Raw genomic sequence first — 25,161 nt, forward strand, 5'->3', positions numbered from 1 at the left:
TAATTTTATCCGTATGACCACTTAACAGAAAATAACCCCCTCTTTCATTCATAAGTTATTCTATGCTTAAAACACTTTTTGAGGTAAATGGTAATGGTTTTAACAATAATGAATGTGGAAACTGAGCCACCTTGGCAACTTGCCCAAAGTCACATGACTTAGTAGCACTAGGACTTGAAACAAGCCCTTTTGATTTCATGAGAAATAAGCAACACTTTTTTTTAACCTCATTAAAAAATGTATCATATCTCATGGGTAAATAGGTTTTGTTAAAGACAATACCCAGCTTGTATTGTTCAGGATTGGTGCCCTTGAATTCGAAGACAAATACGTTGTATAAATGAGTCATAAAGCCAGAGAACTAGATGGGACTTGGTTATCTTGTCTCATCCCTCATTTTAAAGATGAGGAAATTGAGGTCCATAGAGATTGGGATTTTTTTTTTAATACAGAAATGCCTGTATTCACTGTCTGAAATTTTATAGAGAATTGTTGACATTTTGCAGAGATAAGACAAAAGATTTCAGTGGGTAATTAAGAATTTGCTTTAAAGGAGTTGAGAACTTAAAGTTTGTTTGTTTGTTTGTTTGTTTGTTTGTTTGTTTGTTTGTTTGTTTATGGGAGAGAGAAAGAGAGAGAGAGGAAGAGGGAGAGTCAGAGAGAGAAAGTGAGTGCACACACAAGCAGGGGAGGAGCAGAGAGGGAGAGAGAGAATCCCAAGCAGGCTCCACACACTGTCAGTGCAAAGCCCCACATGGGGCTCAATCTTACAAACTGTGAGATCATGACCTGAGCAGAAATCAAGAGTCAGATGCTCAACCAACAGAGCCACCTAGGTGTCCTAAGGAGTTGAGAACTTAAATGAATTCTACAAAAATTTTAAAAATTTTATACTTTTTCAATATTGTGTCACAGTGACACTAGTATTGGTGACTTTAAAGGTGAACAAATGATGATGATGGCTAACTGCCCGGACAGGTTCGATTCATTCTAGAGCCAATAAAATAGAACAAAGATCTCCATGGAGCAATGATTTTAGGGTAAACAGACATGACAGGATATAATTACATACAGAACACATCAGATCCGAAAGATTAGGTTGTAGAGAGGAAAAGTCTGTATTTGGGGGGAAAAAACCAAACCCAGTAGCATTTAATGCTTTTCCATAGAACCCAGGTGGAAGGGTGTGTGTGTGTGTGTGTGTGTGTGTGCACTTGTATCCAGCCACAGACAGGGGCAAGCAGATTAGCATGAATTTTAGTTGCAGAGCTATGGGCTCAGCATCCCATAGGCTAGTGTCATTCATGGATACAATAGGCAGCAAGAGTTATGGTGCCAGGGCAAGCAAGTCTGACGGGGTACCAAGGTGAGCTTCCAGGGAGCTGTAACTCTGCCAGCATTCTCCTGAACACTGGGGTTTTCTAAATACAACATCAGCAGAGTTACTGCATTGATTCTGTTCTGCTCCTTCAGAGATCTCAATTGCCTACACTGGTTAATCTCAACCATGGGGTATTTAACAACAACAACAATACAATAAAAAACAACACTGATGCTTGGGCCATACTTCTGGAGATTCTGATTTAATTAAAATGGGTGCAGCTTAGACAGTGGTATGTTTTTATATGCTCCTCAAGTGATTTTAAGGTATGACTAGGGTTGAGACTTGCTGGATGAGATGATGAGGAGCCCTTTTGGACTGGAGCTCTTCTGGAGGATGAGGGATTGCCTTCCTATAACCAGGAGTCATCCACATCAGTGCCTAGTGGTGGTGCTCTACTCTCCGGGAGGATGTAGGGCTCTGTGGGGATGGGGGCTTGTGTGGCATCTGTATACTCTCATTAAGTTGACTCCCCTCAGGTGGGTGGTCAGAGTTGAACTGTGAAGACCCCTCTAGGTCGTCAGAGTTCTAATCATTATAGACAAACATCCTCCAAAACCAGAGGACAAAAATACTTTTAGGTCAGATCTTAACAGAAGACTTCTCAGGTCAAATTTCTATTCTGTGTCTGGCCTAGATGTAGCCATCAGGAAATAGTTGTCAGATCAGGTCAAAGCAGTTTTGTACTGCCTAAAAAGAACTGAATATTATATGCCAGCAAGTTACTGACTGAAACCAGGCTGTCTCCTCAGGACACACAGCCTTATCCCATGGCTCCTTGTGGCTAAGCTTATATAGAAAACACTATTTCCATGTTAGAATGAGAACGGAGAAGGCAGATGATTTCTCTGAATTTGTAAGAATGAACCAGCGTCCTTACCCTTTTTACCCATAATCAGGAAGAGTTTCTTTTCTTTATTTCCTATGACAAGATGTGTTCCTTATCAGGACAATGACATCAACTTTGGTATTGTAAGCAACAACTCATATCAACTAATGACTTTTCCCTTTAATACTTAAGTTTAAATATTTTTCTTCTGTTTGTTTTTGCATTAAAAATGTATTCATGCTTCATCAAGAAAGCTTACATAACTGAGAAAAGCAAAATGAAAAAGAATAATCATCTTACTATTCAGATGATCATATTTACCATTTTGGCTTATGTTTGTTTTTGTTTTTTAATTTCAAGGAAAACACATTCATTCTTGGAAGAGGAACTGACAAGAACGAGGCAGAACCCAATCTTAATAGTGAATTATAATAGTTGAAAGATTCTAAAAATGGAAATTAGTAAGGGATCGAGTCAAAAGCTCGATTTTAAGAAAAAGTATAGTAATCAAACTTGGGTCCCACAAAGGACAGATCTGATGCTGACCCTTTGAGTTATATAGTCTATAGGCTAAGAAGTATTTAATTCCTGAGATTAGAATAGGTTCTGGTAACTAGGATCAGGTAGGGATTTATATGGCTATGTCTCTGGGGAAGGGGGTGCTACACAGGTCAGGGAACAAGCTGGGTCAAACAAGTATTTTCTTTTGTATTACATCACGGGCATTTCTTCTGTTAAAATATCTCTTATAGCTAACCCTCTTTACTCATCTTAAGTAAATGCAGCCTGGCTGTCTTCTCAGAAAATCTTCCTTCCTCCAGATGACCCTATCTATATATTGCTGCCAGGGGAGTCTCTCTAACCTGTTTAACACTGTCTTTCTCCTCCTTGGGAATAAAAACTGGTTCCTACTGTCTAATGGGGTCAGTCCCAAATGTCTCTCCCTTGCTTTCACAGTTCTTTATAACTTAGCATGAACCTTTATACTCAGCTTTGTTTTTCATGTCATATTCTCATTCTCTCTCACTCCACAATGTATTAATAGTTCTCTAAGTGCATCATTCTCATTACTGTTGTCCCTACCCTCATCTCCATACTATCATCTTGTCTGAAAGGTCCCACCCCTTTCTTCCTTCTGTCTATTTATTGCCAATCCTTCCAGGCCTAGATCTAGTCACAGCCCCTTCCTAGCACGTCCCCCAGTTATCCAAACCCACATTGATTTATGTTTTCTTAGACCTATCATACCGGTCCTAATTTACCATTACTTACTTACTACCTTGTATTTAGTCACCCTTTCATTTTTGTTATCTGTCCCTCCTCAACTTGATTGCAACTGTATTTGGAAATGAAATCTATAGCTTGATCTTTTCTCATCTATTATACAGGGCTGAATTTCTTTAAATACATACATAAATCCTTAGCTTATTAGATAGGATGTTGAGATTATATATAGAAAAATTTAATATTCAAACTCTATTACCATGAACTTTCCTGGGATTTTAGAAGAAATTATGCTTTTATTTTTCCACTCACTTAAATAGCTTTCCTAATTATTCAACATAATACAGCAGATGCAGCTTAACATGTATTATACAACAAAATGCATCACTAATAAAACTTAGGAAAGATTGTAACTTTAACTGTTTAATTGTCTAATAATCAAACTTCAATATTTTATCTCTCTTTATCATATTCATCAATGTCATGCAAACAGACTCACTAAAAGTAACCCAGTTTAGATGTGAATTTACCATCCTCATGATGACTTTATGAACTCAAGTATAAAAAGTAGTATTCTTTATCTAGGGCCACTTAACTAATACAATTTTATCTATGCTTACCTTCCATGGTTGTACCAGAATTTTATATTTAGAAAAAATAGAATCTTCAAATCATATTTGAAGAAAATGTAAAATAGTAATGATTATAAAATTAAATAAATAACAAAATAACAAGCCCATGGGTGCCTGGGTTAAGTGCCCAACTTTGGATCAGGTCATGATCTCATGGTTCATGAATCTGAGCCTCGCATCACGCTCTCTGCTGTCAACACAGAGCCCACTTTGGATCCTCTGTCCTCTTGTCTCTCTTCCCCTATCCTGCTCACGCTCTCTTTCTCCTTCAAAAATAAATAAACATCGGGGCACCTGAGTGGCTCAGTTGGTTGAGCATCTGACTTCAGCTCAGGTCATGATCTTATGGCTTGTGAGTTTGAGCCCTGTGTCGGGCTCTGTGCTGACAGCTCAGAGCCTGGAGCCTGCTTCGGATTTTGTGTCTCCCTCTCTTTCTGTCCCTCTCCTGCTCATGCTCCATCCCTCTCTCAAATATAAATAAACATTAAAAATAAATAAATAAATAAATAAATAAATACTAAGAATAAATAAATAAACATTAATAATAATAATAAACATTAAAAAAAATCACAAGCCCAGCCATAAGATAATACTAGCACAGATAAGAACCATCATCCAGGTACCATTTCATACAGGAAGACAGAAACAAAATATTATTTACTTGAATAATGTTTTTCTAAGTTGTTTATTATTGTTTGCTGGTTGTAAAATTAATAAATGTTTCAAGGAAAAAATTAAAAAAACTACTAAAGTATATGTTAAGGGCTGAATTGTGCTCTCTCTCCCCACTCCCCAAATTCATATGTTGGAAGTCCTAACCCTAATACCTCAGGGTGATTGTTTTTGAGATAAGGTCTTTAAAGAGATGATTAAGTTAAAATAAGGCCTTCAGGGTAGGCCCTAATCCAATCTGACTGGTGTCTTAATCTCCTAAGAAGCGGAGATTAGGACACAGATAACCCATAGACCTAGGGATTCCTGTGTGAAGACACAGAAGGGGAAGGTGGTCACCTGCAAGGCTAGGAGAGAGGACTCAAATGAAACTAACCTGCTGACACATTGATCTTGGACTTCTAGCCTTCAGAATTGTGAGAAATAAATTTCTGTTGTTTAAGCTGCCCAATCTATGGTATTTTGTTATGGCAATGCTAGCAAACTAATACAGTATAAAGTAGGTAAGTTAAATTTTCCTCAAAATCCTATCCTCAGAATGTAACAGAATACTTCTAAGAGTTTCATATGTCCTTTCAGTGCTTTCTAACATAAATGGGTTCACACTATACATCAAGTTATGTAACATGTATGATGGACATTTTCTCATGAAATACATGCAAATATGTAACATCCTCTTTCATAGGCTCATAGTCTTGCAATGAATTTAACCAATCCGTATCAATAAATGTTAGTTTGATTTGCGGTATTCCATGGTCTTAACCCTTTTTAACCATTCAGTTTTCTCATTTGTTTTGTTTTTGCACTAGTATAAAGACTACACAAAAAATATAGTTATTCTTTATTCATTAAAATGCCATCTATTAAATATATATTTAAAATTAAATTCATATTTACATGTAAATTGATGAGTTGAAAATTGATTCATTTGAGAATTCTTTTAATTTTTTTTCCTCCAAATTTTTATTTAAATTCCAGTTAGTTAACATACAGTGTAATATTAGTTTCAGGTGAGGATATAGTACCTACATCTGTATGCTCTTGACAAATTAAGAAGCATGATTTAAAATTTTTTCTTCTGGTTACTTATTTATTGAAAATAATCACAGAAATAAGTGAAATCTCAAAGAAAAAATCACCCATAAACTCAACATTCACAGATAGCAACTCATAACATAAAGATTTCCATCTTTCCAAATTCTATCTATGATTTAAAAGGATAGCTTATATTTATGTATTTCTCAAGATCAAATGGTAAAAAACTCCTTTGTTCCCATTGTATCCAATGATGTAATTATGAACTATCATGGAAAAAAGTGTTGCCTTGGAATATATTCCTAGAACTGAATGTCTTAGAAAATGTATGTGCATGGGCTGCCTGGGTGGGTCAGTCAGGTAAGCATCTGACTCTTGATTTCGACTCAGGTCATGATCTCTTGGGTTTATGGATTCGAGCCCTGCATCTGGCTCCAAACACACACCGCGAAGCCTGCTTGGGATTCTCTCTCTCTGCCCCTCCCCAATTTGCTCTATCTCTCTGTCTGTCTCTCTCAAAATAAATAAATAAAATTTAAAAAAAGAAAAAGAAAATGTATGTTTAATTGGGAATGTTGCTTTTCTGTTCCTTTAAAGCACTTGGATTCCAGGGCAGCTGGGTGGCTCAGTCAGTTAAGCATCCGACTTTGGCTCAGGTAATGATCTCACAGTTTGTGGGTTTAAGCCCTGCATCGGGCTCTGTGCTGACAACTCAGAGCCTGGAGCTTGCTTTGGATTCTGTGTCTCCCTCTGTCTCTGCCACTCTGCTTCTTGCACTCTGTCTCTCTCTCTCTCTCTCTCTCAAAAATAAATAAACATTAAAAAAAAATAAAGCCCTTGGATTCCATCTGTTTTTCAGTAATGAAAACAGCTACAGTCCTGGAGGTTGAGCCACACAAGGCATTGGTGAAGACAAGGTGTGGCAGAAGAGTAGAGGCAGCCAAAGAGATGCACGAGCTCATCTGTAAACTCTTCGGGAGAGAAGCCAGCTTACTGCTTTTTCCACGTTCTGTGGGGAGGTGGGAGTTGGGCCTCTCTATCCCAACACAGAAGAAAAAGGGCAATACTGTGGTATCCAATCCTAACTTCCACCTTTCTCATTCCCTAGGAAAGATGGTTTGGAATGTACTCAAACTTCCATTTCAAGTACACACAGCACTTCGACAGAGAATAAACGATAATTTATAATTTAAGGTAGGTGGCTTGATCCTAATTTACTTAATGTGTATGAAATTTCTCATTTATCAAGAAGTTTCATCTTCTATAAAGTGAGGAACATGGGCCAGGTGATTTATAAAGCTGTTCCCAGCTGCAAGCTATGAAATTCCAGGACTCTAATCCTTACCTATTTGAACAATAACATCATAAAGTAAGCTCTATCTGATAAACATTTGTTGAGTAAAATCAAACTGGGACAGAAAAGATTACAGTTAACCAGATTTATTATATTGTAAAAAAATTAAACTGAGACTCTGTATAGATTACTGAAAAAAGCAAATTCCACTGTGGCAGGATGTCTGGTAATTATATTGCTCTTAATTAGTCTTAAGTTGATGATTTCCAAAATGTTGACTAGTATTAGAATTAGAGACTCAAATACAACCAGAGTGAGGAAATAAACAGTAAGGTTCATTCTAATTGGATGCTGAGCTATGGCAAATCCGGGCAGAATTCACTGCAGATATTCAGGGGAGATGGAAGGGAACCGGATGGATAAAAAGAAATGGCCCCATGTTTATAATTCATCTCACACTTGCTTATCATCAAAGCAGAACTAGTAGGAATTTTTCTCCCTCCCACACACTAACATCTTGTTCTGCATACTGCCCTTTGATGACTTCTTGTCCTGAAGACTGTTCATTTAAACAGGCTTCCTCTCTCTGAATACACTGGTGGTGATCCTGGGTAACCCGAACACACCATGGGATCTATTCCAAGTCACCCACACCTCAACTGAATTGAAAGAGAACTGAAGGCACCGGTGCTGAATATCACCAGGCTTCAGCTGTATGAACACCCAGACTGATTAAAATCTGAATATCCTCAATGATATATTAGCACACTCTTATATTGTGTCTTTAAAGAGTAAGCGTGTCAAAAGGAAAACTTAAGTAGTTATGGAATCTAAAAAAACGTATCTCCAAACACTTTAACTCAATCATCTGCAGTTAATTTTTTGTTTTTAATTGAAATGAAACTGGAGGATTGTCTCAGTGCTTTACTTTTCCCTGCATGCCTGGTTTCAGCCTGTCTAACTCAGTATCTCAAATATCCATAGGACATATGACCTTCAGAACATGAATGTCAAACACTGTTATCAGGTCAACTCTGAGTATAAGACACACTGCATCTTACCAAGCATTTATAGTTGTGAGGTAGCTCCTGGTGCCTTTAGTCTTTGAAAAGATTTGTGATTATCTATAGGTGGTATATATGCGAGTATTCACACAATAGATGAGATTTGCATCTTTAGAAAATATGTCTTGTTTGCTTTTGTTGTCAAGTGTGTCATAGCAAACCAGTACAGTTACCACAAGAATTCCCATGAGATTCCTTCATGGAAAAAAACCTTTCACATTTTACCTGTTACCATGGAGTATTCTGTCCTCCTATGATAGACTATTTGAAAAACAGAAATGAAATTACACTGAAGTAGACCCCATCTACCAGTGTGATATTGTCAGTCCAATTAGTACAATGTGTATCTGTAGTACGTAGTCTGATGTCAGTCACGAAGATGATTTCTGCAAATTATATTCATGCTAAACTCTTAGAGAAGTCTATTTACTTGAATCCCATTGTAACTCTTAGGATTTCCAGACTGTGCCAAGTGGGCCATGTGAATTCATGTGCTGAGCGTACAGAGTCTTTGAGGTGCTCTCACGCAGTTGACTATCTGTTGGTGGGGAGCCTTTTTGGAATGTATAACTGTGTTCACACTCTCTAGGAGGTTCTTTGCAACCAAGGTCATGCTGTCTGTCTCCCCTGCCAGCCGGTAAGCAAGATGAGTTCAGGGACTATAGCCTCAGCTTCTTTCCCTGGCACTTACATTCACTAAATAAATGTTAGTTGAGTAAATAGTTATATCTACAAGCAAGAATAATTAGCAAATTTGCTAAAGTTCATTCATTATTTTCCTCTCAAGCTTGAAGTAATATGTTCTGCTGCTAACAAGGGCATTAGTGCTTGAGATGAAGACTATTTTTTCCTAAAGATAAATGAATAAATATCATCCTTCTTAGGACTATTATGTAACACAGTATCTGACTCATCTTGGGTTTAATAAATTTTTATTGACTTAAATGGACTTGGCCACTGTATACATTATAAAGATCCACCCAGATGATAATAATTTTATTCTGCTGAGTACTCTCAAACTGAAATTATATAGGGAAATTATTTTAAGTAATTATAATATCTAAAGTGCCTACAAAAATGCTTGGCATCTAGCAAGTACTCAATACATATTAATTCTTTCCCTCACATATTTTTAAAGAATAACAAAAACCCTAACTCTAGAGCTTGGTGGAAAATATAAAATTAATTTTAATAGAGGACAAATGGAAAAAAGAAAACGTCAATATTATCTTTTGACCTTGCAACAAAGTTCAACTATCTCATCAGAATTTTATTTACTTATTTAAATGTTTATTTATTTTTGAGAGAGAATGCATGAGAGAGAGAGATAGAAAGAGAGAGAGACAGAGAGAGAGGGGGACAGAAAATCCGAACCAGGCTCTGTGCTGACTCAGAGAGCCCAACGTGGGGCTTGAACTCACAAACTGCGAGACCATGACGTGAGCCGAAGTTGGATGCTCAACCGACTGAGCCACCCATGCTCCCCTTCTCATCAGAATTTTAAAATGTTACCCTGCCCTTCTCATATTTCTTGGCATCATAGTGAAAATGCATCTAAATTAAAGCTGCCAAATAAAATACACAACTAGTGAAATCTGAATTTCAGATAAACAAGAAATAATTTTTAGCATAAATGTCTCATGTACTAAATATTATAAATAGTTAATATTACATGGGACATACTTATGCTAAAAATTATTTCTTGTTTATCTGAAATCCAAATTTAACTGAATACCCTTTATTTTTATTTGCTAAATCTAGCAACCCTACTCTAATAGCAATGAGTACCAACAATTTGAAACACGGTAATATTTTGGTGAATGATTGTTAGTCAACTAATTTAAAGTTTTTAAACTAACTTTTTCTTTATCCTAAACCTATAGTTAGCTTGTATAATGGCACTGTGATTTCACCTTCCTTTAAAAAACGTTCTAGAATCAAAATGTCTATTTTGACTCTCCATGGTCACCAGAATGTGGCTTGCAGAAAGGGAACAGTTGTTAGTCCTGGCTAAAAGCCAGACATTTGGTGTAGAATTATCAGTTGCTTATTCTACTAGAAGTTTCAGTGGAAGCTTGTAAAGCAGGCTTTCTTGATTGGTTTGGATCGAGTAGCCAGGAGACCATTTACATAGTTGTTTATTTTCACTGCATAGTGAAGAGCCCAAGCATTCACACTGAAGAAGACAAGGGCAAAGCTTGATAAGCAGTATGGCTATGATATAATAACCAGTTGTGACCTCCCCAGTGAGCTGTGGGTCACAGAGCACAGGAACTGTGAGCCAAGTTTGGATGGAGGTCTTGGCAGGGTACCACCAGCAAAGAAAGAAAAACCAGAAGTTTTACGAAATTGGTCTTTTTAGGGACACTTTTCCTTCATTTATTCGCTGCTCTCAAGCAACCATATAAATCATCCCATGCCTGAAATCTAAAATTCCAAAGAGTTGGTAGGTGAGCAGCTGTGGAAGGCTGAGGCTTCTTGCCAACATAAAACTCTAAGGACATTCCGGGTCTTTAGCCAGCTCCCAAAAGCCTTCTTTCCTTTCTTCTCTGAGCCCTAGGGATTGGCCAGCCTGTTTCCTTTCCACTGTTACCACCTGTTATTTCCAACTGTGTTTATCTCCTGCCTTGGTACAGTGTGGGACAGAAAACAGTCTCACAACTTCTGGCCTACCTTGTTCATACCAATTGCCATTTATTGACTCCTCACTGTGTATCAAGCACTCTACTCTGCACTTTAGATCATAATATTGTTTAACTTTTACTATAACCTTGAGATAGGCAGGCAATGTTGTCTTCCATCTTACAGATGAGGAAATGAAGTTCTTAGAGGTCAAAATATCTGACAAGACCATAAGTAGTGAAGATGTTTTGAACACGTTCAGTTATATCATCTTAGTTCAGTTCCTGAGACCAGCAATGTCCCTGTCTAAGTGACACTGCCAGTGAGACCATAAGAAATGGGTTTTCCCTAATGCCATACCAAGTCTTCTCACAGGAAAATACAGAGACCACAATGGTGATAAAAGTGGATCTTTGAGGCTTACTGAAACTTTCTGAGGTGAGATGAGAAGATAGATAAGAGATCTGGTGAAAAAGTGGTTTTCAAACTTTGACATATAGAAGAATCATCTGGAGGATTTATTAAACACAGAAGAAAAGCTTTAAGTGTTAAAAAAATCTTTAAGTGTTAAAAAGTGTTAAAAACGAGAACCATAAAACTACTAACATAGGTGAACTTCTATTCCCATATAGCCTTAAATTGACTTAGCCATGCTATGAACATTTAAAACACTTGATGGCGGGGGGGGGGGGGGGGGGGGGGGCGGGTAGTTATTTTATCCTGTTGAGTTTTCTAGCCGGAATTACACAGCAAAACATTTTTAAAATAATATAATATGTGAAAGTGCCAATAAAAATGCCTGGCATCTTGTTAAATATAACTCAAACTCTAGAAAACACCAAAGAAAAGATGGATTATTTTGACTTCATAAAAAGAATTTTGAAGTATGCGGGGCATAAAAACAACACAAACAAAAAGATATAAATGATAAACTGTGGTACAATATAGTAAAAACCATATATGTTACGGTATGTCCATTCAGTGGAAAAATAGGCAGTCATAAAAAAGAATGTAAAGACTCCTTTGTACCGTGGCACCTGGGTGGCTCAGCTGGTTGAGCGTCTGACTTCGGCTCAGGTCATGAGCTCGTGGTTCATGAGTTTGAGCCCCACATCAGACTCTCTGCTGTCAGCCTGTCAGCGCAGAGCCCACTTTGGATCCTTTGTCCCTCTTTCTCTGCCCCTCTCCCACTTGCACTCTCCTCCCCTACCAAAATGACTCCCTTGTACTAATATGAAAAGATTTCCAAGAGATGCTAATCAATGAAATAAATCAATAAAGCATCATGGAGAGCAGCGTGCATAGTATGTTTCTATGCTTTCTTTGTGTAAAATGAGTGGGGAGGATAAGGATAGATAGACAGATAGATAGACAGAGAGACTGACAGATGATAGATAGATGATAGACAAATAGATAGACCAACTCTGAAAAGATACATAAGAAACTAGTGACTGTAGTTGTCTAAAATGGAAAAATTGGAAAACTGGGAAGGGAGGAAACAAGAGTGGAAGATTTTTCACCATATACCTTTGCATGTTTTTTGAGTTTTGAATCACATGAATATATTATTTCTTCAAAAAATAAAATAAAATAATTAAGAAACCATACATACAACCTGACACCCTAAAAAAATCTTCACAGTCCGCAGGGCCTCAACTTTGGGAGATTCTGATTTCATAGGCATAGCTCAGAGACCTACCTTTTTTAATAAGCTTCCCCTGGTGATTTGCTATAGGTAGTACGAAGAGGATCACACTTTGAGAAGCACAGATATAAAGGCTAGAGACTGACTAGGACATCAAAGTAGAGTTCAGAGAGGTAGTAGAAGGGAAAAGAGGATGTCACAGAAGCTATTTTTCTAACTTCCCTTTTCCTTTGGTACTTTCATCTTGCCATCAGAGATTGTTCTGCCTATTTAGGCAGTAGGACAAGGCAAATAATTTTGACCATGTTCAGGTAGCCGCAGATAAAAGGAAGGGGAGAAAGAAGAAATTCCATGCTAAGTAAGAAGGGAGAAAACAACCTCTATGACCACCCAGCCATCCATTTGGGTGACCATATCTATGGAGATTTGATTTGTTTAATATAATGTTTAACAATACTTGTAATCACCTTTCTTTTACCATGATTCCGGGTTATCCCTCCCTATTGTTCTCGATCTTTCTTCCTTTGTTTATAAAACCAGAAGACAACATGTCATGAAAACACATACACACACACACACACACACACACCCCTCTATCTAGACTACTGCCTTCTCTCACAATACACTATCTATCATTAATTGCCACTGGTCATAACTGAACCTTGACTTTTCCTTTCTTGAGCCAGAACTTAGTAATACGCACTGTTTGGAACCTGCATGTGTGTAGCAGCAGCAGTGAGAGTAAGACATGCTGTGGAAGACACAAGGCCTGCCCATCAGCATAAAAGATTTCCATTTAGCTGTCTTCCCTTATTTTTTCATGCCTTCCGTCCAGTCTTTTATTTCTCTCTTCCATAAGTATTTATTAGATCTGTGTTAGCTGCCGGGCACACAGAGTTAGAAGACGTGGCTGCAGTTATTCAAGAGTTAAGTGGTGGAGCTGTGATTCAAACCCAGCTGTGGCTTGCTGCAGTCCTGGGAGGCAGGAATGTAAAAAAGGAAATGCAAAGGAGGGTAGTCATGTTTTCAAAGTAGTTTGCCTGAGCCACATATATGGTAAAGGTGGAGGCACAGAGGCAGTAATGCTCTGGCAGGGAGGTGGGTAAGGTGAGATCAGGGAAGGCTTGAGGAGGAACTGTCAACCACTTCACCTAATTTAACTTTATTACTTTAGCTACAACTCAATCTTGTTCCCTTTTTGAGGCTGTGAGGTGTTTTTTGTTTTTGTTTTTTTGTATTCGGCCAAAAAAATCATGCTTCCTCTCATGGATACTAGGAGATCCTTTTTGTGCTTCTTGGTGTGACAGTCCTCTCAGTTCTTCTAATTTCCTGGTTCTTCATTCTACACTATGAGAGGTGTAAGAGCTGGTGGCAGTCCACGGACCAGCGTCTTCCAACACGACAAAAACTTTAACAAAGTTCTTTGCAAATCTCTACATTCTATAACCTGCTATAAATCTGCAACAAAATTAGTTGACAACATAGGTTCTTAAAGGAAATGTTCCTCTTTCCAAGTTTTTAAAACATTCCAATAAAGCTAAATAATTTTGAAAATTGCCTATTATTCACAGAAATAGAAATGGAATCACAAAGAGATCTAACTGGTAGATAAAGCTGATACTGGCATAAAAAAATCTATGTAGATTTAGTGCCCAGAAGCTGGATTTTGTGGGTGGTGGTGCACATATGCTGTTACCAGTTTGCTCTTAAAATCCAACATTTTCAGACTACCAGCCTTCTCTATGCTGAGGATGTTCATTCCCTATCTTATTTAATCTTCATCATCATCTTTTGGTGTAAATGATATTTTTATGCACTTTGTGTCTGATCCTGAAAACCTCACACTCCCTCTCAGGACAGTTTCTAGTTAATTACACAAAAGCAAAACAGAACAACAGGTTGTTTTCATATGATTCAGGAAAGAGTGAAGTTAATAGACTTTCACTCTCTTTTTTTTTTTTTTTTTTAACGTTTTATTTATTTTTGAGACAGGGAGAGACAGAGCATGAACAGGGGAGGGTCAGAGAGAGGGAGACACAGAATCTGAAACAGGCTCCAGGCTGTGAGCTGTCAGCACAGAGCCCGACGCGGGGCTCAAACTCACGGACCGCGAGATCATGACCTGAGCCAATGTCGGCCGCTTAACCGACTGAGCCACCCAGGCGCCCCTAGACTTTCACTCTCTTATAGGTTCTTTCTGGACTTAGCTATGCAATAGCAAAATCATACAACATACAGCTATTGAACCATATAAAAAAAAATCCAGCAGGTGACAATTTCTCAGTGTTTTAGAAAATGACATCAACATACAGACAGGAGGAGCATTCCAGTGGGAAAGACTGAGTATGTGCAAAGGCCTGGAGGTATGGAATAATGGGAAAAGGATAAGGAAGACTGCAAATGATTCAGGATTACTACAGAGCAGGGGTTGGCAAACCATGACCCACAGGCCAAAAATAGCCAACGGCCTGTGAACTAAAAATGATTTTTACAACATGAGGAAGTGTTTGAAAAACAATCAAAAGAAGAATACTTTGTGACACATAACAAACTATATGAGGTTCAAATTCCAATATTTGCAAGTAAAGTCTTACTGGAACACAGACACACTCATGTGTTTGCACATTGTATATGGTTGCTTTTGTGCCACGGCTGCAGAGCTGAGTACTTGAAACAGAATATATGTGGCATTCTCACTGCTGCTCAGTGCACAATAAATCACATGGATGCTATTTTAACTCCATAGCTTTCTGAGTGCCACACACATCACTATACCAAAACATTTAGGTTTATTACTGGTGCGTACCTACCACGTCAAAACAAGAAAAGAAGAGAAAAGTAGGTTTCAAGTGTTATGGCTTTTTTTTTTTTTTTTTTTTTACATTTATTTATTTTTGAGAGACAGAGTGAGACAGCACAAGCAGAGGAGGGACAGAAAGAGAGGGACACACAGAATCTGAAGCAGGCTCCGGGCTCTGAGCTGTCAGCACAGAGCCTGAGGTAGGGCTTGAACCCACGAACCGTGAGATCATGACCTGAGCTGAAGTTGGACACTTAACCGACTGAGCCACCCAAGGCACCCCTCAAATGGTATGTTTCAAGGCAAAATGGAGGGTGGATTATTTTGTTACTATGTGTCAAAGCACTGCATTTATTATGTGACCACACAATGGCTGCACTGAAAGAATATACTACACATTGATGTTACTAGGCTAAACCCTTGTCTCAGCATTCCAACTCACAGGAAAGTAAGAGAAAAAAATAGAGAATTTTAATTTAAAACAGAGTGTCTCATCACAGCAAAATTTCTGCACAAAATAAAAAATGAAAATGAGGCTGCAATTAAGTAACTTTCCAAGTGATTTGTTATTCAAGCAGAAAGCCATCTACCAATATGAATTAATTAAATTGTGCTTGATTCCAGCATTTAACAAAATGTGCACTTACAAAAAAAAAAAAACAAAAACATGTTTAAGACTATTAGCCTTTCTGTGAGAGCAGTTGCTTGCAGAGTTGAGAGCATGAGGAACAAGGTCAACAACCAATTTAAAAACAAGGCAAATGATTTTAAATTATTTCCCTTGGCTCTTGATGAGTTGGCAGATGTTACTCATACTCCTTAATGATTGGTTATTCAAGGAGCCAGGCCACGTTTGAAATGACTGAAGGATTAGCCTCTATGAAAAGTAGGCCTAGAAAAAGGATAGGCAAGGTAATTGAGAAAATGCTAATTCAGTATAAGCTGAAGTGGAATCTACCATGATGTGTTACAGCTGATGGTGGTAAAAATACGTGTGCAGCAGAAAAATGCTCAGTTGGAAAAATTTACACAGTTTTGTAAAATGGTAAGGTTGTTCATTGTATTGTTCCATCAGCAACTGTTTTGCAGAAAGTCTGTGAATCTATTGTGGGCTACTGAAACAGTAATGTCAACAGTGAATTTCAATTGCTTTTAAGAACTTAACAATTGTTGGTTCCATGAACTTTTGTCAGAAATAGAATCTGAGCATCTTGACTTGCCTAATTACACATCAGTTCAAAGGCTTAACAGTGAAATTTTATTGTTATTTTTTAAAATTTAGAGATAAACTTATTTTTTTTTCCTGAATGAGAACCATCCTCAACTACCAGTTGTTGTTGTTGTTTTTTTTTTTTTAATGTTTATTTATTTTTGAGAGAGAGAGAGAATGCAAGCAGGGTACGGGCAGAGAGAGAGAGATGGAGACCCAGAATCCTTAGCAAGATTCTGTCTGAGCTGTCAGCTCAGAGCCCGACGTGGTGCTCGAACCCATGAACTGTGAGATCATGACCTGAGCCAAAGTTGGATGCTTAACTGACTGAGCCACCCAGGTGCCTCCTGCCCAACTACTATTATTGAACACCAAATGGCTTTGTAATAGATTTTGCTTCAAATCTGATGATGTTTCTTAATAAAATGAACCTAAAATTACAAGTTAAAAGAGTTTTCTTATGTGAAACTTATATTGCAGAAGAGTCTTTTTGAAGACAATATTGTTTAAATAGTAAATAATGTCAAGTTGCTTTATATACCTCCCATGTTATAAAAAGTGAAACAAGAAGAGAGATCTCTATTTCTACATAAGTCTACACAGATTATATCTTCCATGTTCTAAAACCAGTAGCATTTTTTTTGCATCTCAGTGTAAGATCCAAAGGAAATTTCCATATTTCAATATCAATTTACCTGTGCAATTGAGGAGCTTCTATACTTCAATTAGAAGTGATTAATTTGCTGGTGAAGCCACTCTGGAAAACAGTGTGGAGGTTCCTCAAAAAATTAAAAATAGACCTCCCCTATGACCCAGCAATAGCACTGCTAGGAATTTACCCAAGGGATACAGAAGTACTGATGCATAGGGTACTGATGATGTACCCCAATGTTCAGAGCAGCACTCTCAACAATAGCCAAATTATGGAAAGAGCCTAAATGCCCATCAACTGACGAATGGATAAAGAAATTGTGGTTTACATACACAATGGAGTACTACGTGGCAATGAGAAAGAATGAAATATGGTCCTTTGTAGCAACATGGATGGAACTGGAAAGTGTGATGCTAAGTGAAATAAGCCATACAGAGAAAGACAGATACCATATGCTTTCACTCTTATGTGGATCCTGAGAAACTTAACAGAAGACCATGGGGGAGGGGAAGAAAAAAAAAAAAAAAGAGGTTAGAGTGGGAGAGAGCCAAAGCATAAGCGACTCTTAAAAACTGAGAACAAACTGAGGGTTGATGGGGGGTGGGAGGGAGGGGAGGGTGGGTGATGGGTATTGAGGAGGGCACCTTTTGGGATGCGCACTGGGTGTTGTATGGAAACCAATTTGACAATAAACTTCATATATTGAAAAAAATAAAATAAAATAAAATAAATGTTTTAAAAAATTTAAAAAAAAGAAGTGATTAATTTGCAATGTAATAACATTGTTGAAAGGCAAATATCAAGAAAAGAATCTAACAGAATTCTTTAAATGTCTTCTAAGCAATAAATATGTTCGATTAAAAGTGTATGCTAATGGATTAATAACAGTATTTGGCAATATCTATCTGCAAAAGACATTTCAAAGATACAATCCATAAAATCTCATTATAGAGTAGCATCAACAGATGAAAAATTGCAATCAATTTTAATAATAGGGAATGCCCAATCAAGCAAAATGTTATTACCCCCCCATTCCATTCTTCTCATTAGTAGACGAAATTGTACTCAATTATTATTACTGTTTTTTAGATATCATTAATAAAATTTTGAGGAAATTTGTTTTATCTCTCTTTCCACAAATATGTACATAATATCATCGATTTTGTCTTTTGGGCTACAGAGCCTAAAATATTAACCTGCCCTTTAAAAAAAAAAAAAGTTTTCTGACCCCTACTATAGAGTTATAGGTGAAGGGTAAGTTCCTCTACTGGCAGAGTAGCTTGTACTAAACTAGCCTTCCCACAAATAACGTGTACAAAATACAAAAACCAACTATTTGGAGACACTGGAGAGCAATTAAAAGTGGGCATACCCGGGAAGGGATTAAACCACTGAAAGATGGGACCTTCTGTGTAAGACTCAAGTTTATGTGGCATTTCTGTGAGGTATTTCCCAGTCTACATGACTGCAGTGCAAGCCTACTTGGCTCGAGATGTCAGCTGGCAGAATTCAAAGCTGCTAAAATACTTTGGAAATTGTAGAGGTTATCTCAGAGATGAGGGAGTCACAGAGGAAAAGAGTCCCCCAATCCCTGTATAAATGCCACTCAAATTCAGACTTTGTTACGAGAAATGCCAAAGGAAGTTCTTAAGCTTGAATAAAATGTTATGAGAAGAAAATCTGGATCTCAGATAAAAAAATCAAGAGCACTAAAAATTTTCATTATGTGGGCAAATAAAAATATCATATATTTTTTCTCCTTTTAATGTCGTTAAAAGACATGAGTGGTTAAAGCAGAAATTATAATGCCATTCTGTGGGACTTATAGTGTGTATAGATTCAAATTAGTGCAAAGAAGACTGTTTCAAGGAGCTTACGTTTTACGTGAAGTGGTACTATATTAACTCAAAGTAGATTCTAATAAGGTAAGGATGTGTCTTGTAATCCAACAACAAAAAAAGGCACCGATATAGTAAGCCAACAGAGAAATGATTTTTATCAAAAATGACCCGATGAATACAAAAGAAGACAGGAGAAGAGGAACAGGGAAATGGAGAACAGATGGAACAGATAGAAGACAAGCAGTAAGGGGCGCCTGAGTGGCTCAGTCGGTTGAGCGTCCGACTCTTGATTTCTACTCAGGTCATGATCTCACAGTTTCATGAGTTTGAGCCCCACGTCAGGCTCTGCACTGACCCTGCAGAGCCTCCTTGGGATTTTCTCTCTCTGTCCCTCTCCCACTCGCGCTCTCTGTCTCTCTCAAAAATAAATAAACTTAGAAGAAAAAAAAGAAGACAAGTAGCAAAATTAAAAACCTAAACTCAACCTTAGCAATAATTACATTTTTGTGAGTGGACTAAACACTCCAATTAACAGGAAGATATTTATACGCTGGGTTAAAAAGCAAGACCCAACCATCTACTGTTTATGGAAGATGCACATTAAGTCTAAAAATTGGTATGGTTATATTAATACCAAATACAGTAGACTATAAGATGAGGAGTAACACTAGAAACTAGGAAGGATATTTCAAAATGATAAAAGGATCAATTTATTAAGAGGACATTACAATAGTAAGTATGGATTACCGAATGATAAACCTTCAGTATATATAAACTAAAAGAAACAGACAAACAATGGCAGTTGGAGATTTTGCCACCAACCTCTTAGTAAATGATAGAACAATAAATAAAAATATTAGTATGGATATGGAAAATCTTAACAACATTTTCAACCACCTTAACCTAGTAGACATGTATAGATGACTACCTCCAACAACCACAGAATACATGTTCTGTATGGAAAATACACATTCACAGAGCATGCACCACAATAAGCCATATGCTAGGCCATAAACACCGTCTCAGTTAATATCAAAAGACTGAAATCTTACATAGTTTTAAAAGCGAATTAGAAATCAGTCATGATAAGAAATCCAAGAGAGTCTCAAATATGTGGAAATTAAACAGCACACTTCAAATAATATCTTAGTCAGAAAAGGAATTGTTATAAACTATTCTGAACTGAATGATGAAAACACAAGCTAACAAAATCTGTGTTTTATAGTTATAGCAGTGTTTAGAACAAAATTTGTAGCTTGAAATGCTTATGTTAGAAGATATTAAAGTTTTAGGGGCGTCTGACTTCGGCTCAGGTCATCATCTCACGGTCAGTGAGTTCGAGCCCCGTGTCGGGCTCTAAGCTGACAGCTCAGAGCCTGGAACCTGCTTTGCGTTCTGTGTTTCCTTCTCTCTCTGCCCTTCCTCCACTCACTCTCTCTCTCTCTCTCTCTCTCAAAAGTAAATAAACGTTAAAAAAAATTTAAGGAGATAATAAAAGATCAGTGATCTAAGTATCTATATTAAGAAACATGGAAAACAAAAAGAAATTAAATTTAAGATAGAAAAAAAGGAAATAATATTAAAGCAGAAACTAAAAATAGTAAACATAAGTAGAGACCATTACCAAAGCCAAAACTGATTCTTTGACAAAATTAATAAAACTCATAAATACCTAGAAAGTTTGAACACGAAAAAAAGAAAGAAGAGGGGCGCCTGGGTGGCTCAGTCGGTTGAGCGCCGACTTCGCTCAGGTCACGATCTCGCGGTCCGTGAGTTCGAGCCCCGCATCGGGCCCCTGTGCTGACAGCTCAGAGCCCGGAGCCTGTTTCAATTCTGTGTCTCCCTCTCTCTGACCCTCCCCCATTCATGCTCTGTCTCTCTCTGTCTCAAAAATAAATAAACATTAAAAAAAATAATAATAATAAAAAAAAAAAAAAAAAAAAGAAAGAAGATACAAATTGCCAATATCAGACGTAAAATAGGGAATATCACTGTAATTCCAATAAATTAACAATTTAGGTGAAAGGGACAAATGTACAAAAAAAGGCAATTTATAAAGACTGATACAAGGAGAAATTTTTGTATAATTCTATATCTATCAAAGACATTTAATATACTATTAAAAATCTCCCCACATGAGTTTCACCTCAGTAAAATTCCTATAAAGAAAAAAAAAATAACCTCCTTCCCAATCTGACTCCAGGTCCCAATGATTTCTGGTTAATTTTATGAAACATTTAGGAAAAAAAAATGGGGGGAAAAACAATTCCAATCCACACATAGAGGATGAGGGAACACGTCCCAACTCATTTTCTGAGGCCAGAATTAACCTACAACGCCAAATGCTTTACAAGAAAAGAAAATGACGAGCAAACATTCCCCATGAATCCAGATGCAAAAATTCTTAAGAAAACATAAGCAAATCACATCTAGAAATATACTGAAAAGATAAGACATCATGACCAAGTTGGGGTTTGCTATAGGAATCTGCTTTTGAAAAATCAATGCAATCTACTATGTTAGCAGAATAAAGGAGAAAAACTATATGTATATCTCAATAGATGCAGAAAAAGTGTTTTACAAAATCTAACATCCATTCATGATAAAAATTCTTAGCAAACTAATAGAAAGGAATTTCCTGAATCTGATAAAGATCGTTGTTAGCTATTATACCTTCTACTGAAAAACTGAATTCTCTCCTTTTAAGATCAAGAACAAGGCAAAGAAGGATGTTCAGTCTTACCACTTTTATTCAACATTACGTGAGACATGCTAGTTAGTGAAATAATACAAACAAAGAAATAAATGACTATAGATAGAAATGAAAGAAAAAAAACCCTGTCTTTATTCATACATTAACATAATCATGCACATAGAAAATCCTAAAGAGTTTACTAAAAGCTGTTAGAACTCATAAATAAGTTTAGCAAGTTCGCAGGATAGTCAATACACAAATATGTGTGTTGCTATGCACTATGTGGACAATTGTAAATCGAAAGTACTTAAAATTGTATTTGTAGTAGCACTAACTTATATAATAGCATCAAAGAATATTAATTACTTAAGGATAAATTTAACAAACTATGGACAAGTCTTGTACAATGAAAACTATAAAACACTGCTGAGAGAAGTTGAAGAACTAAATGAATGGAAAGATAAATTTTTATTACTGTATTGAATGACTCAGTATGGTTAAAAATGCCAACTCCCAGGTCTCCTGGGTGGCTCAGTCAGTTAAGCATCTGGCTCTTGGTTTTGGCTCAGATCACGATCTTACAGTTCCCAAGTTCAAGCCCTGTGTCGGGCTCTCTGCTGACAGTGAGGAAGGAGCCTGCTTGGAATCTCAATCTCTCCCTCTCTTTCTGCCCCTCCCTTGCTCTCTCTCTCAAAAACAAAAACAAAAACATAAACTTAAAAAAATAAGTCACCCCCAGCACTGATATATAGAATCTATGCATTCCCAGTCACAATCCCAAAAGGATTTACTGTAAAATTGATAAGTTTTTTCTTTAAAAACACTTTTTTTTTTAAAGTTTATTTATTTTGAGTGGGTGAGGGGCAGAGAGCATGCACTGTCAGCACAGAGCCCTACTCAAGGCTCGAACTCATGGACCATGAGATCATGACCTGAGCCAAAACCAAGAGCTGATGTGTAACTGACTTAGCCACCCAAGTGCCCCAATAAGTTTTTTCTACAGTTTAAACAGATATGTAAAAGATGTAAAATATCCAAAACTGGGGTGCCTGGGTGGCTCAGTCAGTTAAACATTCCACTCTTGCTTGATTTAGGCTCAAGTCATTATCTCACAGTTGTGAGAGCCTGCTTAAGATTCTCTCTCTCCCTCTCCTTCTGTCCCTCCAATTTGTACATGCTCTCTCTCAAAAAAAAAAAAAAAAAGTAAAAAAATGAAATTAAATTTAAAAAATAGCCAAAATAATCTTGAAGGTAAAGAAGAATGTTGGAGGATTCATACAATTATATTTCAAGACTTAATATAAAGTTACAATATAAGGCAGTAATCAAGATAGGGTGGTGCTACTGGCATAGACAAAGATAGTTCTATAGATCAGTGAAACAGAATAGAGTCCAGAAATAGACCCACACTTATATGGTCAATAGATTTTCATAAATGTACTTTTTCAATGGGAAAATAATATCTTCTCAACAAATGATTCTGGAATAACTGAATAAATATGTAAAAACAATTGGAGTATGATCCCTATGTCATACTACATATTGAAACTAATTCGAGATGAATCTTAGTCCTAAATGTTAAAGCTGAAACTTATAGAGTTTCCAGAAGAAAACATAGGAGAATATTTCTGCAAACTTCAGCAGGCAGATTTTTTTTTTTTTAGAAAAAGTACCAAGAAAGCACTATACATAAAAGAAAATTAACTTTATAAAAAATTTAAAATTTAAAGGTCTGCTCTTCATGAGTAAATGAAAAGGCAACTAACCAAAGACTAACAAAAGTCTTGTTACCAGAACATATAAAGAATTACAAATCAATAATAAAGAGACAACCCAATAAATAAACACTCAAGACTGAAACAGGCACTTCGCAGAAGATGACAAATCGTCATGAAAAGATGATCAACATTATTAGTCATCAGAGAAAGGCCAAATAAAACCACAAATGGATTCCATTGTATCCTATAGAGTAACTAAAATTTTAAAAACTGACAATACTAAGTACTGGTGAGGATGTACAATACCTGGAACTGTCATGCATTGCTGATGGGCATTACAATGGTAGAAACATTTTGAAAAACTATTTGGCAATTCCTTATAAAAGAAACCTAGAAATTCTACTCCTATGTGTTTGTTTAGCCAAGGGAAGTAGAAACAAATGTGCACTGAAAGACCTGTATCAGAATGTTCCTAGTAGCTTTATCCTTATTAGCCAAAACATGGAAACAACTCAAACACCCATCAAAAGAAGAATGGATAAACAAATTGTGGTATATTTATACAACATGATATTTATTCTGCAGCAACTTAAAAAAAGTGAAGTATTGATACACAGAATAAAATAGAAGTCAGGCATGATTGAGTACACAGTGTATGATTCCATTTATAGTAAGTGTAAGAACAGGCAAAACTAAACTGTGGAGATGGAAATTAGAGCATGTGGAATGGGCATCAACTTGTGGGGTGATGGAATGTTCTATATCTTGACAGGAAGGTTGATTACATAGACACATTTTTCAGAACTCATTGTACACTTAAGTTTTGTGCATTTCATTATATATTAAGTATTAGCTCAGTTAGGTAAGTGCAAATAAGTAAGAATAGCAAAGAAGACACTGGAAAGATAGTTAAACATAAAGGGCCTTGAACACCACGCTAACGAAGTCAAATTTAGCTCTGTAAGCAATGGGGAGCTACAGACGGGCAACTACTGACAGGCAACAAGTAGGGTGGTGCCTTAAGGACTGCATTTTAGAAAGGTTACTAAGGTGCTTCACATGCAGCAAGAAGGTATTTTTCCTAATATTCTTTTTTTAATTGAGAGAAAAACAGAGAAAACACGAACGAGTGCACACAAGTGGGGAAGGGGCAGAGAGAGAGGGAGACAGAGAATTGCAAGCAGGCTCCACACTCAGCACAGAGCCTGACTCCGGGCTTGATCTCATGACTGTGAGATCATGATTACCTGAGCCAAGGTGGACGCTCAACGGACTGAGCCACCCAGTCGCCCCTTCCTAATATTCATTTTCTTATGTCACTGATGGAAATGTTTGAGGTCTTTGTTGTTAAGCGTAGGATAGCACACAAATCCTCATGCTTACTCTCCCTCCACCACTGTATTCCCAGGACATCCTGTGTATATCCTGTAATTTTGTTTTCCAGATAATTAAACATTACAATTCCTATATCAGAATTATTTTCATAAGTGTATTCTATAAGCTGATGTGGAAATCTGGCAAGAGACCCAGAATTTCATTTATTTACAGAATGGAGTAGACGCTACACTCCAGAAAGCAAAGGCTTTGGATTTAGAAATGTAGTTTTAGTTACAGTCCAGGAGCCTTATGGGGGAAAAAAAAAAAGAGTCAACATAAAAAATGAGACGATTTTACATAAAGATGCAAATCTGTGGTAAGTTCTGTGCCCGTACTCTCCACTCTGTAGCAGCTCCCTCCACCCTGCTCTACTCAGACCTTGTCCCTCTCTTGGTTGTCAATGGCATAGAGGCTGTGGTTTCAAAGGATATGGTGCTGCCCGGAGCAGCCTTCACAAAGCCTCTGTGGGG

The 25,161-nt window shown here is 37.1% G+C and overlaps 1 long non-coding RNA gene across 1 annotated transcript in view; it reads right to left on the reverse strand.

Moving 5' to 3' along the window:
• The window catches only part of LOC122210666, a 237,897-nt gene that overhangs the window by 140,561 nt on the left and 72,175 nt on the right, over positions 1–25,161 (reverse strand). The gene's annotated exons all lie outside the window — the stretch shown is intronic.

Source organism: Panthera leo, chromosome F2 (assembly GCF_018350215.1).
Source record: "Panthera leo isolate Ple1 chromosome F2, P.leo_Ple1_pat1.1, whole genome shotgun sequence".
Taxonomy (NCBI): domain Eukaryota; kingdom Metazoa; phylum Chordata; class Mammalia; order Carnivora; family Felidae; genus Panthera; species Panthera leo.